The sequence below is a fragment of the Lycorma delicatula genome, chromosome 6 (assembly GCF_047948215.1).
Source record: "Lycorma delicatula isolate Av1 chromosome 6, ASM4794821v1, whole genome shotgun sequence".
Classification (NCBI taxonomy): domain Eukaryota; kingdom Metazoa; phylum Arthropoda; class Insecta; order Hemiptera; family Fulgoridae; genus Lycorma; species Lycorma delicatula.
In genome coordinates this window covers 46,711,334-46,727,442 of record NC_134460.1, presented here as the reverse complement: position 1 = coordinate 46,727,442, position 16,109 = coordinate 46,711,334, and the positions used below count along the sequence as shown (strand labels likewise).

General features: G+C 30.4%; 1 protein-coding gene across 4 annotated transcripts in view; it reads left to right on the top strand.

Moving 5' to 3' along the window:
* Positions 1-1,768: 1,768 nt before the first annotated feature.
* LOC142327038 (uncharacterized) overlaps positions 1,769-16,109 on the top strand; it is a 499,320-nt gene continuing 484,979 nt past the window's right edge. For 2 of the 4 annotated variants that reach the window (XM_075369807.1, XM_075369803.1), the window contains exon 1: positions 1,771-1,910. The gene's annotated coding sequence lies outside the window, so the exon portion shown is untranslated. Of the gene's footprint in view, positions 1,911-16,109 lie in introns of all 4 variants that reach the window. The other 2 variants (XM_075369805.1, XM_075369804.1) reach the window with 2 other exon arrangements.

The window sequence follows — 16,109 nt, the reverse complement described above, 5'->3', positions numbered from 1 at the left end:
AATTGGCATAATTTGAAAAAACATAGAGTAGGGATTGCATAAGGGTTAACATACACACCAGGAAAAAGGAGGCACAGATGGTAAAATCAGGAATGTGATGCGTAAAAAACCCAACTGAAATCCTGGAAAAAGTACGCCAATAAAATACAGGAAAACCTTGTTGAATTTATAGAAATGTACATAGTGGCATACTTGGTCAAATTCTGTCAATGAAGAATGCATACATCTTTTGTCTTTTACTACTATTTAATCTTAATAAAACTCGTCAGACTTCTACACAAAAATATAATTTTAAAAATAATACTAATTGAAACAAATTAGTATTTCTTTGCTGTTTTTATAAATAATTGGAATTGTTATAAGGAGATAAAAATTATTTTAAAACCGACAGTTTTAAAAACATCCCTCACATCACTTCTGGTAAGGAATGTTATGCAATTCTGTCATACAGAAATCATCATAATACTAAATTTTGTCAAAATCTGTCCATTCAGTCTGGAGACACAAAGCAAAACACAATTTTGGATAGTACTTTTTATGTACAGGTGATATATTTGTTTAAGGTGACAGCATAATCAAACTAAATTTGATCCAACAGTGCCAAAATATCAAATTATAATACAAAAAATAATAAATAACAAAAACAAATGTAATAACAAAAAATAAATGCTAATATTATTAAGGATATTTTTACAAAATTGTGAGACTTAATAAACTTTACTTTTTTTTAAAGATTTTGGAAACAAATCTTGAATTGTCTCTTAAATTCCACAAGCTTCTAGCTGGAATTATACTCTATATTGACAATAAATATGTGCACTTTTAAACAAAGGCAGATTTAATATTTATCATAACAATTTTAAAAATAAAAAAAAAGTAATGGTCATTTTGTTAATGCCTTGTAAATAATGCAGTCATGGAGGAGACAAAAGTTGGCAGAGACAAGAAGCTAAAATTTCCAAGGAAACATATTTTATTGAGTGAAAAATTTGATAAAAGACATTTCATGCTAGATCTTGTAATGCTACGAAAATATTAACATTTTACATAATTTGCTTATAATTGATTTATTTTATTAAATTGTATCTAATTTGTTTAATAAAATGTTCTAATTACACGAAATACCTGCAGCAAAAGATCAATAAAGAAAAAAACAAACTTACACAATTTCTTATTTATTATTAAATAATAATATATAACGATACTAATTGCCTTTATCGATATTTACTTTAATTTACCTACTAACTTACATCTAGCTTTAACATTCATTCTGTAGTTGAGGTTTATAAATTAATCATTCTTTTACTTTTAAAATAAATTTAAGATAAGATTTATTTAAAACGTATCTCAATCTGTATAATTTATCAGTGAATAAAACTGTTGCATTCATTCCTACTATTCGTTTATTTACGTTCCACGCACAATATGAGGTTATATTTACTCCAACATAACATTTGGTGTAACTTTTTAAAAGTAGTACCACACATGCATCGGTCCACGAAAACAGATGAAAAGAGAAAAATACATATAAAAAAAGATTTTGGCACTCTGAGTAAACCATCGACAAATTACAGTTCAATTAGTGTATTTATAATACTAGAATAGATCATTATCTGACAGAACCCCTATTCAAAAGGGTGGATGAACCACGCCCTGACAGAACTTTCATCAACTGTATTCAAAGTGTTACGTTGGCAGCAATGATGATGGCATTCGTTGTCTTATGTAAATTCTGCAATGAGATTGGTGGATGATATCACGTGACCGACTCCGTGTTGAGGTGGGGTTGTAGTTCCAAACAACGCATCAACCGACCGGCATAGTGAAGTTTGTGCAAGGTAGTGTATGCGTTGTGTTGTAGTGTTTTAAGGCTTTTTTAAAATAATATTCAGGATATTCTAACTTAACAGGTATGTTATTTTGTTTATAATTGATTTATTTTATTACGTTTTTTTAAATTTGTTTAATAAAATGTTCTAATTTCATGTACTTTTTGTGTAAATCGAGAAAACATGTTTTGGCTTTGTTTTCATGTGGCCCTCTGCTGTTACGTAGTCGGACATGCATCTTGTACACCATGATTTTATTTTATAATCATTTAAAATTTTATGTGATTCGGTGATTTCAATACGTTGATGCTAGTAGTTTTTACAATTCTGTAGGCAGTATTTTTGCTGATTTCTCCTTTTTTTGTATTAAATAATACCCTCTTCAGTACTAAAAATAAATGAAAATTAAGTTTGAAAAATTAAAAGTAACGAGTAAAGTATTTTAGGATTAAAATTCAGCGAAAGTATAATATTGTGACACAGATTTCTTATTTTTAACTATTTCACAAATAGTTGCAGGTTTTTATGTTAGATTATTCTTCAATTTAAATTTTTGAGTTGAAAGAAACACCAGAATGTTGGATAGGCTGATTTATTTATTATTGCATTAAATTATGAGATCACCAAAATCTTGGTTGTTTGTGATTAAATCTGTGTAAGTTTTAATTAATAATGATGTAAATTTTATGGGAAGATTTGCTTTATGGTAAAAATATAAAATGAATTTTTTACAGTTTTTCTCTGATGCCTGATGAAAGTTGGAATAATTTTACAGTAAAATTAGAGGTGCCCACGGATAGCAAGTTTGTTACTTATTTGATAGCTTTGCATTGTTATATTTACTATTTTTTGGTACTTCGGTCGTGTTTAACATGTGTCGCTGTAAACTGTTAATTTTCAGCGGGGTAATTATATTAACAGAGATATGCGTTCTTTTATCTATTATAAACTGATGTAGTTTATGCAATGTGTTATTCGTGGTCGCATATTTATTATAAAAAATTCTACTTTCATTTTCCGTATTTTTATTTTGAAATAATGTTATGTTACTTGTAATTTAAAATATCTCCTATTGTAAGCATTATTTTTTTATCTCCAAACGTATGGCAGCGTTTCATGTTTGGAAAATGAGAACAACCTGGAATAAGAATTCAGGCATTTGCTTAGATTTAAACTCAGGCTATAGGAGTGGCCAACTAAGCACTTAGGTGGTCTGCTCTTCAGTATTGTTATTTATAAAAGGAGTTTTGGGTTTTCATACTTTTCACTTAATTTTAACCAGCCTTCTTCCTTGCTTCCCCCACCACTTTATTACGGTAAAACTACCTCTATGAAATTGTAATTTATATACCCAATCCGTATTTATATATATATATATATATATATATATATATATATATATATATATATATATTCTCGTTATTTCATTAATTTTATCGAAATTCTTGTTTACATCCAGTAATAATTTTCAAGGTGTAAATGGAAAATGTTTTATAAATATTGTTTTTGTCGCTCATATATAATAAAGTACATTTTAATGCTTTTAAAAATATTAAAATTACGTTTAATTAAATGAAAGTGTTTATTTTATTTATATATTTTTAATTATTCTATTTGTTCTTTTTTAAAAGATAAAAATGACTCATGTAATTTTTGCGTCATCATTAGTAATTACTTTTATCTATAACATTGCGACATTGTTCTTTTCTGCTTAACCATATGTTTTGTATTTTTTATTGTTAAAGCAATATTTAATCGGTTTATAATTATCAGACAATAGTTTTTTATCAGTTAGTAACAAGCTAGATATTTATATTTTTATATGTATATGATTTTCTTTAAATAACTTCTGATCTCAATCGTTTGCTATATTTTAATAGTTTCAAACGATTTTTTTTGTATCGATTGAAATTGTCCTGCATACCAGTACTGGTTACAAGGCTCACACACAAACATGTCACTTCAACAACCGTTTCGATTGACAAAAAAAAAATTCAAAAAAACTTTTGTTTTTTAACAACATTGAATGAATAGAAGTTGTTTAGTAGAAGATTGTTATTTTTTTTAGACTACAAAAATAGAGTATTAATGAATTTAGTTACAGACTTTTTTTTCGCAATTACCCATTGGAATTTTTTTACAATTTTACTTCGATGTGGTATTTCAGTTGTTTCAGGATGTTTATCTGTTTTATATATTTATATAACACATATATAATAATCTTCCATGTATAGGTCATTACAAATTGCACGGCAATCTCTCGGGAGATGATTCTTTAGCCAAAAATAAGAAAAAAAGGTCATATAAAGATAGGTCAGAAAACTGTAACGTGTTTCGGCTCGCGAAACATTAGCTGTGCTTTCTGCCCCTTCTGTGAAATTAACCGTATTAAAATTATTGGGGTAAAAATGGAGGTGTAAATTTGGTGCTTCCTTATGATCTAAGAAATTGTCCCAGACCTCTATCTTACTTAGGTTTTAAGAAAAACGGGTTAAAACACGAAAAACTTTTGTCGAAAAATACACTTTTTTAGGGTTGGAATAAAGTAACTTTGTTAATTTACCAATATACAAATAAAAGTTTACGGTTAAACTTTGTAGAGAATTTAATTCTGAGAAAATTGATGTAAATAACGTCTATTATAATTAAACATAAATTTGAGAAGTTCAACTTAATAAAAAATAAAACACACAAAATGGAGGAAAAGTGATATGATTTTAAACAGAACATTTTCATCAGTTGTTGCACAACATGATGTAAATGAAACAAATAGAATACTTATCAATTACAGAAAAAATGAATAAAAAATAAAAATCGCTTACTTTTTGGTTTTTTTCTAGAAATTATTAAATATCAAAATGGTTTTAGTGTTAAAGCTGTGCAAACTCTTCTTCAAAGGAGTTGCTCAATGCGGCCGCTGTTCTGTAAGTCTGTAATCAGACTTCATTTCTTAGTTCATTTTTATATTCTTGTACTACTTCTGGCCACAAATTAATTACATCTTTAACTGTCTAGGTAAAGTTTCTTGCCAAACCCAACAACTAATTTGAAATTATGGTAGTTTTTAAGTTAACTTTGTTGCGAACGATTTTTTTTTTAATGTAATGCGATTAAACTATTTGTTTTATAAATTAAAATGTACTTAATACTTTTTTTTTCGATTGATATTTTAAAATTCCATTTAAATATTTTGGAACATGTTTATTGATATTTGGAATGCTTAATAATAAAGATCTCTTAGGATTGTTTATGCTAAGCTTTGTTAAATATTATGACTACATAATCTTAATATTTTATTTATGGTATGGTATTGCATTAAGTGTTAACGAATGAGTCATCAAAGATAATATTTATTAACAGTATATTAATATTATATGTTTATACTTTGATATGATTAATTACTTGTATATGATATTACTCATTTTACTGTTATTACCATAAAAATGTGATTATGTGTCACAAATGTTAGTTAAATTCTTTTACACGGCCTCAATAGTACCACTTCCCCACATTCGAGATTGGTTTTGTACGTTATTTAATTTGTTGTAGTGTCTCTAGAATGAATGAAGTATCGTTTTTTTTTGTTAATTTAATTTACGAAAAGCATCTCTGTTCGATTCACAAGATTAATTATTCATGTTATATTATTGAAATAATTAGCTTTGTAAATGTGATTAATTAGCGAGCGCACACGCACACATACGTATATATATATATATATATATATATATATATATATATATATATATATATATAGAGAGAGAGAGATTCACAAAGTATTTAACGATCTTTCAGGGTTTTTTGTGTTTTAAACATACATTGTGAGATATGTTTTTTTTTAATAAACTTATAATTTCTTGTTTGTTTTTAGTTGTGTGGACTTTATTCATACCATTTTAGTCTTAATCAAATTCTTTACAGGTTTCATTTTTAAAACTTTTATGTGTTAATTACCTTAACAAAGCTTTTGGTGCACCAAATGTAATATAGTGTGTTTTTCGACCCAAATCTTAAATTTGTTTACCTTCCAGATTTCCCAAATAATATTACAAAAGGTTTTAAAAACTTACTTTATACTTTGCGGAGCCGAGTGAATCGTCAGGAGCTGTGTTTCAACAAACTTACCGCCAAAAATTCTCTCTCTCTGTGTGTATATATATATATATATATATATATATGTGCGTGTGTGTGTGTGTGTGTGTATATATATATATATGAGTGATGACGGAATTTCTCAAATTCGAAACAGCAAAAATTCCCGTACCCAATTTTTGTCATTTTTTTTATGCCGACTGCTGTCGGATTGTCTGCGACCCCAAAACCCCGCCGTTTTGCAGATTTTACAATTTTTTACGCCCGTTCGGGTGATCTTTGAAAACGTAATGGTTGAATATTGTATTGTAAGCCGATCTTAGTAACTGTGCAAAATTTCATCAGCAATTTTAGGAAGTATGTTAATTTAAGGATGCAATATTTGAGGACAAACGTGAAAAAAAAAACATTGGGTGGTAAAGAAAAGTAAGTAAAAACTCTGAGATCTTTTCTTTCCTTTTTTATTTATTTTTTTAATTTTTCAGGTCAGATTTCCTTTAAAACAGTAAATTTACCCCTTAATTTGTATCTTAACCATCACAGTTTGGCTTACTTAATTTTACTGAAGGTGCAGAAATCAGGAAGAAATCTTTCGGCAGCCAACACTCGCTAACAAAGCTTTTCCAAATCTATGTTTGTATTAATTTTCTTATTTATTGTCACAGTAGAACATGTCCTTCTTTCTTTTTCTGTTTAGTCTCCGGAACCACCGTAACGTATTTCTTCAGATGATGAATAAGGAAGGATATGTATGAATATAAATGAAATGCAGTCTTGCACAATCTCAGGTCGACCAGTCCTGAGATGTGTGCTTAATTGAAACACAACCATCAAATAACACCGGCATTCACGGTCTATTATCGAATTTGTATAAAGGTAACTATTCATTATTAGTTCACACGACCAACCCGGTGAGTTGGCAGAACATGTCCTGAAAATTTGTTACGTTCTTCGTGCCTGTCTGTATATCCTGTGGGGTCAAATCGAACCCAAATCTTATGGAACATTTTTTGTTTTTTATTTAGCAGTTACGTGTCAAATCTACTTTCTGTACAGGTTCAGCCAAAACAATAAAAATCACTATTATTAATGTAATCATTAATAACTAAGTTTAATAATAATCATAATTTTTATTTTCATTTATTTAATAAAAGTATTAATTTTATGACATTAAATATAGTTAATTGTTGCATTCGTAAGAGGAATTTTTAATTACAATTAGTTGTAGCTTAAAAATTTAATTCTAATGTATTATTTCCAATTTTTAATTTTGTTCAACATAAGGTTCAACGGCAGGAAGGTTTTGCAATCCTTCGGCGTTTTTCATTTTATTATTTTTTTTAAATACTCAGTTGCTTATGCCATTAAAGAGAATTTATTAATAATTAATATTAGAAAGATGATTAAAAAAACAAACCAACATAACAGCATTTATAGACTTAGAAAATAACGTAGACTGGAATCAAATGTTAAGCAGTTAAAAAAATTAGGGTTCAAGTATAGAGAAAAATTGCTAACATTTACAGGAGCGAAACAGCAACAGTAATCGAAGAACATAAAAAAGAAGCCGTAATAAAAAAGGGAGTCCGACAAGGATGTTCCCTATCCCCGTTACATTTTAATTTTTACGTAGAACTAGTAGTTAATGGTGGTAAAGAACAGTTTATATCCGGATTAACAGTGCAAAGTGAAAAGATAAAGGTGCTACGATTTGCTGATAATATAGTAATTCTAGTTGAGAGTAAAAAGATTTAGAAGAAACAATGAACGGCATGGATGAAGTCCTACGCAAGAACTACTGCATGAAAATAAACAAGAACGAAACGAAAGTAATGAAATGTAGTAGAAATAATGTAGATGGACCGCTGAATATAAAAATAGGATCAGAAAAGATTATGGAGGTAGAAGAATTTTGTTATTTGGGAAGTAGAATTACTAAAGACGGACGAAGCAGGATCGATATAAATTGCCTAATAGTATAGGCGAAACGAGCTTTCAGTCACAAATATAATTTGCTTATATCAGAAATTAATTTAAACGTAGGAAAACGTTTTTGAAAGTGTATGTTTGGAGTGTAGCTTTATTTGGAAGTGAAACTTGAACAGTCGGATTACCTGAGAAGAAAAGATTAGAAGCTTTTGAAATGCGGTGCTATAGGTTAACGTTAAAAATCAGATTGGTGGATAAAGTCACAAATGAAGAGGTGTTGCGGCAAATAGATGAAGAAAGAAGCATTTGAAAAAATGTAGTTAAAAGAAGAGACAGACTTATAGGCCACATATTATGGCATCCTGGAATAATCGCTTTGATATTGGAGGGACAGGTAGATTGGAGAAATATTGCACGCAGACAACGTTTGGAATATGTAAACCAAATTGTTAGGTATATGGGATATAGAGGTTATACCGAAATGAAACGACTAGCACTAGATAGGGAATCTTGGAGAGCTGCATCAACCCAGTCAAATAATTGAAAACAAAAAAAATTAATGATTTTTGTATAAGGTATAATATTATTATTTATTATAAATTAATTTATATTTTGGGATGTCGTACATCTGAAACGTTTGTCGAAGGAATTGTTTGTATTTTTTTCCTCATAAAGAGTATATGAATAACAAAATGTGGGAGCAGGAGAGGGGTTATCGCATTTTTATCAACTGATAACATAAAATGAAACTTGTGATTCATAAAATATTTTAGTTTGTATATGACTTATTTGTGTTGTAAAACAACAACTTACGTTTTGCTGAGTAACAAAATAAAATTTTGTTTCATTATTAAAAAAAGATCTGTTGTGGACACCACATGACTTCCTTGTACGCCTATTAAATTACATGTAAACATTTTTAAAAAATTAAATTTACATTAAATTTTATTTCATTAATAACTTCTGATATTTTTTTATTTTTTTTATTTTTATTGTTATTGAATTATTTATTGTAAAAAAAGTTACTATCATAGGTTAATAATTGTTAAATAAATATATTTAATTTAAAAAAAAGATGAAGTCGGATTCACACCACTGTACCTTCCTCATGTAAGATCCAAATATTTCATTAATTAAAATTTAATTTGGCTATAACTCTGGAACCAATGAAAATAAGTATCACTTATGATAGATTATTGAAATCTGTCAATGAAGGCCTATTACTGCAGTTAAGAAAAAGTCCAAAATCCAAATATTTTGGATTTTGGTGTTTTTTGACACTTTTGATTCAGTTGATTGCAATCAAAAGGAGAGTTGCACAACTAGATGTTACAACAGTCCTATATCCAAAATTTGAACATTCTACGGCTAATCGTTTTGGAGGTACATACGTACGTACAGACGTCACGCCGAAACTAGTCAAAATGGATATTTCCGTTGAAATCTGAAAACCTAAATTTTTCGCGATCACAATACTTTCTTCAAGGAAAAAAAATACTTTCAATACTTCGTACAAGGAAGTAAAAAACAGGAATGGTTGTATAACTTTTCCGGCTTTCCCCTTGACAGATTTCAAATACTCCATAAGTTTTTAAATGTTAGTGACTTAATTATGCAATATTTTGATTGCAATTGCAAAAAAATATCAAAAAGTTCAATAATAAAATTTGGGTCGGATGTGATCCCTCATGATCATATTATATTGTGCATGTTAAAAATATAATTAAACAAAAATATCAAAATTCTTAGTAAAAAACTTTTGGGACTCGGTTGACCGTCTAGACCAAATTATGTTTTTATCAAAATTTTACTCTATTTAGATTAATTGGAGGTAAAAACAAAATTTTTAGTACAAAGTTTTCGGTTACATTTGAATCCCTGCTAAGCAGTTATATTACATTGCATTTTTAATAAACGGTTTTCTGATTTCAACGGAAATATTCATTTTCACCATCCCTGAATATCCAGTTTGATTAGTTTTTGGAGTGACGTACGTACGTATGTATCTCGCATAACTCAAAAACGATTAGCCGCCGTAGGATGTTCAAATTTTGGATTTAGAATTGTTGTAACATCTAGTTGTGCACCTTCCCTTTTCATTGCAATCAACGTGACCAAAAATCTCCAAAAAAGCTCAAAAGTAAAAAAAATTAGAATTTTGACGTTTTTCTTAACTGCAGTAATAAGCCTTCATCGAGAGCTTTTCAACGATATATCGTAAGTGGTACTTATTTTCTTCGGTTCCACAGTTATAGCCAAATAAAAATTTAATTAATGAAATATTTTGATCCTACAAGGGCAATCATGCACATCGGTTCGAATTCGACTTCATTTCCTTTTTTTTTAAATTAAATATACTGATTTATTAATGATAAATACCTGTGATTGCAAAAAAAAAATAATAATTCAATAATAACAATAAAAAAAATGGAAAAAATCAGAAGTTATTAGTGAAATAAAATTTTGTGTACTTTTAAAAATGTGTATATGTAACTTAATAGGGTACAAGGAAGTCTCACCTGGTGTCCACTTAGATTTTTTTTATTAATCTTAAATTTTAAATGTTTTGAAAAAAATGAAGCACGGGTCCCGTTCGGCTTGTTGTTTTTTTTGGGGCTTGAAGTTTATTTATCGAAATAATTTATTTACTTCAGTTAGTCGCCCCGATTTAGTGCATTGCTGTGCAATTTGGCTAAAAAAATTGTTTACTAAATATATACGTACAGTATGTATGGGTACAGTGATATATCGATAGGGTAAAACAGGTCGAAGTTGGATTATAAACCAGATATTAGTATAATGAAATTTGTGCCAAATTTTAACTTAATTAAAACAAATAGTTTTCGAGTTGTGAGGAAAACCCTGTTTACAAATAATGTCGAATGTCCCCCACCCCTATGTCCGATTGACTTAAACTTTGGAATTTTAGATAATTTAATAAGGACCACTTTCATTGTCCTGAGCTCAATTTTCTACGACTATCAAAAAAATTAGTAGCGAAATGACCCCTTCTGCTTTTTCTAATTTTATCAAAAATTTGTCGCTTTATATGGAAGTGAAACTTGGACAATCGGAGTATCTGAGCAGAAAAGATTAGAAGCTTTTGAAATGAAGTGCTATAGGAGAATGTTAAAAATCAGATGGGTGGATAAAGTGACAAATGAAGAGGTATTGCGGCAAATAGATGAAGAAAGAAGCATTTGGAAAAATATAGTTAAAAGAAGAGACAGACTTATATGCCACATACTAAGGCATCCTGGAATAGCCGCTTTAATATTGGAAGGACAGGTAGAAGGGAAAAATTGTGTAGGCAGGCCACGTTTGGAATATATAAAACAAATTGTTAGGGATGTAGGATGTAGGGGGTATACTGAAATGAAACGACTAGCACTAGGTAGGGAATCTTGGAGAGCTGCATCAAACCAGTCAAATAACTGAAGACAAAACAAAAAAAAAATCCAAAATTTAGTATTATTAATCCTTATATGTAGAAATTTTTTCAATAATTTTCGAATAATTTATGTTGAGCCAGAACAGGGATATTAATCAAAATACAGACCAACATATGTACGTACATATATACATCTAACGGAAATTTCGATTACTTTTTCTTATATATTTGAGCTGAGATATTTTCAAAAGCAATAAAGGTACAGCCGGGAAGGTTAAAAATTTTTTTTCTTTAGTTCTGCGTTTTGTTTCGTTATATATATTTTTTTGTTCATAAGAAGATATGAATTATTATATATTAATATACACGTTTAAGATTTCATATATGTAACATTTGACGCGTGAAAGTATCCCACACTAATATTAAAATAAAAAAACATTTTTAAATTTTTATATCTTAAAATATTTTTAAGTTTATTTAATGCTGTTAACGAAAAACAGGTAGTCAAATAGGCGAAAGAAACAACACATTAAGTGTTAATGGTTTGTCAGCAGCATTAACACTTTTCTCTCCCTTTCTCCCACTTTAAAGTTGTCACAAACGTAAACCCACTCTTTTGCTGTTTATTATCTTCAAGTTTTTTCCTTTGTTATGTTTTCCATATCGATGAGGTTCTCTTATTAATCATTATATATTTTATAATTATAGTTTCATTTTTTTTTTTTTTTTTGCTTGATTGTCAGTTAATATTATTTATATATATATATATATATATATATATATATATATATATATATATATATATATATATATATATATATATATATATACACACACACACAATTTAATTTATGTTGTTACATAATAATGTGTTGCACGATTTGAATTGCATATTTATAAAATCATTCAAATTTTTGTATATAATAAGATAAGTAAATTAGGTTACCTTCATGATTAATGCTTTTATTTTTCCGTATTATGTTTGAACGACTGAACCGATTTTAATGAAACTTATGTACACTGGCGGTTCGCGTACAGGCACTCTGGAACTGCATCACCTCCTATTTCCACTAGATGTTTTCGATAACATTTAATATAATTTCTTAATTCTTTCTTTATACTTGTACATTATATAATCCTTAAGCTTAATGTCAGAACGCATCCTCCAGTTTATGAAAAAGTGACTTGTATTGAACTGTGCTTCACGGTTCCAGCAGCGTGGTGTTTGGCTGTTGTGCGCAAGCGCACATTGGAAGCTGCACGCGAGGCTGCGTGGGAGAGAGAGGACTGTCGCTCCGGCAGTGCCAACCCTAGCGTGCAGGTGGTAGTTGTTTTTTTAACTCTGCGTGTGAATGAAACATATTATCCTTGATGAGAATTTTTTGTTGAAGGAACATCTACCGTATGTAGCAAAAAAGGCCGCTGATGCTTTTTATGGAATCCGTAGAGTCATTCATCCCGATTGGGGTTGAATTACCGTACCATGCGAATCCATTACAAAGGTTATTATGCTGTGTGCTGCGCCTGGTCTGGGATCACCGCATGGCTTTTAGGTATTGCGCGAACACTTTGCTGCGGGCCCAGCGACTCCACTTGCTGGCTGTTATAGGCGGTTATAGAACAGTCTCGCGGGAGGAAGTCTGTGTTATAGCCGGAGTCAAACCAATAGATATCTTAGCTAATGAGCCTAAGGAACGCTACATTTCCAAGGTAAATAACCGATTGACGTCAGAAAGAAAGCAGGAGATTGAAGACCGGAGCCTTGCGTCTTGGCAGGTCAGGTGGGACGAATCCCCCACAGGTCGGTACATGGTATATTTCCCATAGTGTCTGATTTAGGTGCGATTGGATGGGCACAGTTTCTCTCCGGGCATGGTACCTTTCGGGCGAGTTTGGCTAGGTTTCGTTTGGTCGATTCGAGTCAATGCCCGGATTGTGGGGCTGATGATACAGTGGACCATGTCCTCTAGGTTTGTCCCCGATATGAGGTCGAACGTTTACGAGCTGTTAGGGAACTTGAGAGAATAAATTCCTTTCCGGATCTCCTTATTAACTGGATGATCCGCGATGAGTGATCTACAGTGGCTGGTTTTCTTCGCGCCCTTGCAGTATGTAGGTCTGGAGAGGGAGTTTAATCGAGGTATCGATCGTGGTAGGATCCCGAGTGGCTAGGTTTTCAGCTTAGGCATTGGATTGGTTGGGGTAGACGCATCGGCATTATGCCATGGTTACATTGGTATTGTGATTCTAGCTACGAGCCGCCACTGCTTATATGATTTAAACTTTAATCGTGTCGTTAAATTATAATCCTGTATTTAGTAATACCTTGCCTTCATCCCTATGAATATGTTTGCTATGAAACGCTTTATAAGGTAAACGAGGGTTGCGTCCTCTTCAAGCAAACTTTTTTCAAATATTTTTTTTTTCGTGGAAGATTCGTTTTAATCGATAGTTTTTAGGAATAAAAAAAAAATGAAGTAATTTGCAGAAAGCGTTTGTATAAAACAATTTTTACTGTTTAGTATGTTGGATATGCAGCATATTATATAAGGAAGCATATGCTAATCGGGTCAAATTTTACATATTAGGGCTTTTGCAGATCCTGACGTTTCTGACTCTCTAAACCATAAAAAAATTAATTTAACATCGATAAAATCCGAACGAGTTTTTGTACGTACATGTGCATGTCAGTTTGTGTTGGTTGTTTTCGCAGAAGGGTTGACCGACTTAGATGAAATTTTGCATGATTTCTATATATATATATATATATGGATCATTAATGCCATTTATCTTTGGTCACAATCGATCAAGAGGCTGGAAGATAATTTTTTTCATATAATTTAATGACCCTTAGACAGCTAAGATTTTCTGATGGTATTAGATCTTATTCAAACCCCCATAAAGAGTTGGGGGCTTAATTCAAAATTACATTTTTGTATTAATTTGCTTTTTTTCGTCAGGTATCGTTTGGTTGATATCTTCAGCACGGTGAAACGAATTTATTAAATTTTGTACGATGACTTCTGCGTATAAATGCTGATGTTTAAATTTTGTTAGTCAACCGGGTGGAGAATGCTGTATTTCTTCGGAGGCTTATACCTTTTGGTTCGTTTGTGTCCTGTTCCAAGTAGTAATTTTGCTTCTGAATTATAGTCCTCTTCTGTGGCCACGATTGTATAACTTTTTAGAGTTATGTAACTGTTAATCAGTTAATTTTTTAATTTAAATAAAAGTTTTTTTTAATGATTTGTTCGCCGAAGTTGCGTTCAGGAAAAACAAAATTTCCATAGAAAGATAGGTTAAGCAAATAAAAATAAAAAAAACTTATAGGTGGAAAATGTTTTTTGAATCGGAACCCCTCGTGTTTATGAACTGGATATATACATTATGAGATCAGGAACGCCATTAATTTGAACGGGGGGGGGGGGATAAGTTTATTGTTACTTTCTTAATAAAAAATTTCTTCTTTTGCATGTTATAAGGACTTGTCGCTTCATGACAAAAAATGTTTGTCCTAATTAAAAATTACCTTTTCCACAATGTCATATTAGTTAAGTAAATATCGTCCGGCGCAATGTTTTATTAATTTATTTAATCTTATTGTTAAATAAAAACAACAATTGGATCAATTTTCTCGATGGATTTCCAACCTTTTGTGTGGTTGGTTAATTAATGACGCTTATTTTATCGTAGTACTGATTAGTTTCGGATAAGTCAAATGTATGAACATCTACTACAATATATATGCTCTCTTGTAATGTTAGAGTTTTAGTTTGTGCAGTCACAATGTAATACCGAGCTTTTGTAAGAGGTTGTTTATGATATTATTACAGTTTGGCTAGCAATGATTTGGATTATACGAACTTTTTCAGTTTACTATTAAATTCGTAGGAATAATACTGGTGATTGATGAAACGACCCGTATCATCATCCTTCAGCGGTTTCCAACCGTTTCAGTTCTACGGACCCCTTATAGCCTATAAGTTTTCTGACGGACCCCCCTCAAAAGTTTCCTACTTAACGTCGATCAACTTAATGTAAACTCATTAAATATCTGAATAATGCAATGAATTAAACATCTCAAGAAATGATAGCGAAATTACATTTCAATTTTAGGTTGTAAATGTGTCTGAGAACATAGCATAAAAATGAACATAATTTTATTTTGTCCCTGAAAAATATTTTTCGGGTTGTCGTAGGGACGGTTGATGTTTGCATCTGCCAGTTTTCCGAAGTCTAGTTCAATTGTAGATCCTCGAAGTCGGAAATCTGGTTCCACATTAAGGTTATTTCTATACTTTTTTTTAAGTAAGCAAATGGTAGTAAGTATTGTAATGAAGTCCGGGAAACATTTGTGTACATCGGTCGTGCATGCAACCAAAATTGCAACAGGGTCACGGTAGGAAAAACAATTTTCAAACTGGAATCTTACAATAACTTTTACAGCCTCTTTTTATTTTGACGGGAAGGCTATTTGCTGTCACCATGAAGGGGTTTTTCATCCAGTTATTATTTTCACTGCAGAAGGAAAATATTCCCTTAATTTCAATACAAATGACTCGGTTCGCTTTTAAAAACTACTTTTAAAATTTAAAGATTTTTAATATATTTTTTATTTATTGTTATTGAATTAATCTTAAAATTTGTTTAATATCGGAGGTTAATAATTATTAATAAATGGATATATTTAAATTAAAAAAAAAAGGAAATGAAGTGATTCGAACCGATGTGCTCTCCCCTTGTAAGATCGAAATATTTCATCAATAAACATGTTATCTGGCTATAACTCTGGAACCAGTGAAAATAAGTACTACTTTTAATTTATAGTTTGAAAGCTCTCAATGAGGGCTTATTACTGCAGTTAAGAA